The sequence below is a fragment of the Papaver somniferum genome, chromosome 3, assembly GCF_003573695.1.
Source record: "Papaver somniferum cultivar HN1 chromosome 3, ASM357369v1, whole genome shotgun sequence".
Classification (NCBI taxonomy): Eukaryota; Viridiplantae; Streptophyta; class Magnoliopsida; order Ranunculales; family Papaveraceae; genus Papaver; species Papaver somniferum.
In genome coordinates this window covers 111,114,822-111,117,466 of record NC_039360.1, presented here as the reverse complement: position 1 = coordinate 111,117,466, position 2,645 = coordinate 111,114,822, and the positions used below count along the sequence as shown (strand labels likewise).

General features: G+C 37.0%; 1 long non-coding RNA gene across 1 annotated transcript; it reads left to right on the top strand.

Moving 5' to 3' along the window:
* Window positions 1-282: 282 nt before the first annotated feature.
* On the top strand, window positions 283-2,445 carry LOC113357068. Its single transcript, XR_003363407.1, has 3 exons — window positions 283-1,262; window positions 1,412-1,486; window positions 1,668-2,445. It is a non-coding gene; the product is annotated as an uncharacterized LOC113357068 (long non-coding RNA).
* Window positions 2,446-2,645: the final 200 nt, after the last annotated feature.

The following is a 2,645-nucleotide window of genomic DNA, read 5'->3' as shown; positions in this document are numbered from 1 at the left end:
CCTCAGATGAGATGAGACAATGACACACAGATTACCCATTTACCCCCTATACACGTGTAATCATTTTCGTGTTTCATCTGATATACTAGTGTTAATCCCCGAAAGTATCAACGTGTTAGATCAGATGGAATAATCAGTCACCACGTGTCGTAAACACAACTAATCAGATTATCTTCGAAGCTCATCTCGAAAATTATCAACGGCCACCAATAATCTGCACTTGAAAAACCTAAAATCTTTAGCAGAGTAACATTAATTCAATCTTACCATCTTCTTCTTCTTCACAAAGCCTTTCTCTGAGTCTTGTATTCATATCTAATTAGAGGATTCAGATTTATTGGGTTTGACAGCTAAATTTTGGTTTTTTTATCTTGTTCTACTTCTTTTCCATGTTGTCAACTTCAATAATTTCTTCAGGTACCCTCAATTTAGTCCATCAGCGAAGGTCAATTCACATAAGTTAACCTAAACTCGATTCAATCTTCATCAAAACCTAAATTTGGATACCATTTAGCACTTGCAGCAAGATTCAACATGGAAACCTAAAATCGACATCAACTACATCAGTTCTTGAAGAGGATTTGATAAGGTTCAATATCAGCAAAATCAATTCATTCGAAAGATAAGTTTATTCTTTTACTGTATTTTCAATTCATTCGAAAAACTTAATTAATCGATTTTGAATTGGTCTGCAACTTATGAGAACTGTTTCTTAAGGTTCTGAAAAACCTAAAAACCCATCCATTTGATTTGATTTAATTTGTTGAGAAGAAATGAAATAAAGTAAATGCTCCAATAATTCGGTGAGTTGGGTACCAATTGATTTCATTATGAAGATGAATTTGGGGTTTTTCTCGCTATCTGGTGTTGTCTGTTTTGATAGAGTTTCTGGTAATTGTGGAATTGAAGCTGAAGTGGTGCAGATGGTTTTGTTGTTGATGATTATCGGTATGAGATGATTTGAGCTCAATATCTGGTGTTGGTGGGGTTCTAGAACTGAGACCCGAGATAAATGAGAACTCAGATTTGTTGGTTGTAGCACATCAGCAGCAAAATAAGGGTGTAACTATGAATTTAAGATGGATTCTCCTTTGGACCTGGATTTGTCCAAAAAATTTGGTAAGTTACTAATTTTGATGTTCCTGGTTGCCGTTGCTGCCACAAAAATTGGAAAGGCTGGAGCTGTAGATAAAGAACTCCAAAAGCTTAAGAATAAGCTGGAGATGATCGCGGCTGTAACATCGGATGCCGAAAAGAAGCAGGTGAATGACAAAGCGGTGCTAATCTGGTTAAGATGTCTTGTGTTGTGTGATTGTGTCTGTCTGTTTAGTGGTGGAGCATGGATAGTTTTTGGGTACTAAACATTGCTTATTAAGCACCATATTTCTTTCCTTTATATTTTATGGTACAGGTATAAGCAAACACCACCCAATCGAAGGGGGTGGCTACGATGTATGCTGCAGCAGGGAGGATATAGCTAATAAAGGTATGTTTCTGGATTTATTGGTAGATTCATGGATAGCTCTTGCTAATGTGAGAGCCTCCCTGAACACTGTATTCTCCTTCTATGTTGTTTCTGTATTATGGAATTTGCCCTCTAACTTTCAAAGATTATACTAATAGGTGTTAAGGGAATTCCGTTACTAAATATTACTTCCTACCTGTAGTGAAATATTGCATCAACCAAATAGGCAGCCGTGCACTTTCTCTTCTTTTCTAAGAAGTAATTCCTGGTTTTCTCCTTTTTAACTGATGTGTGGTTCTGGTGGAACGGATATGGAGTAGAAGGAGATGGATGCTGAGAAAATGGGAATTGCAGTTGCAGTTTGTTAGTTGCAGCTTAAGAGAAGGTTGGTGCTGTTACTGCAATGGCTGATGATACGCAATACTGAAATGAAATTGGTTGCTGCATCGAGCTGGTGAACGAATGAACAATGTAGATGAATGCTTAGGTTTGCAGGGGTGCCGTTATTCGTGAGAAATTGGTTTTGATGAATTTTTGAAGATGAGAATGGCAGAGAAAAGGTACCGGAGATGCTGATACATCCGTCAACAGTAATGGAGAAACAAGGTTTGCAGAGTTTCTGATGTCAAGACTAAATGGTGGTTGCTTAATAGAAAATTCGTGACAGAATTTTGAAGCCAATTCATGAGTGACATGTGTCAAACAGTAGTTGATGTGATGACCTGTATTACATAGTCAAAACCGAGTCAATATGCAGACTCGGCGAGTTAAATGGGAACTCAGTGAGTTGGAAAGGTTTTAAGGATCGATAAGTCTTTTTATCCAAACTTAACGGAGACAAAAAGGTGGATAACTGCCGTTTAACGTTTTTTCATTGTACTGGTCAAAATCGACATAGATTTGTGAACTTGAAAAAAACGGGCCTAAAATTGTAACCCTCAAAAAAAAAAAAAAAACAGGCCTAGATCTGTGTTTTATCCGAGGAAGTAGGAGGAAAAACGAAGATAATGTTTTGGAAAATAGAAAGAAAGGGGTAATAATTAGATTGCAATATACATTTAAGCCCTCGGCTATTTTACCAATGGAAAGCGTGTCCCTTTTTCTTTTGTTTTTGATTATTTTCTATGGGAATCAGGATTTGGTGCAACGTATGAATGTTATGTGCAACGGAAAAAGTGTA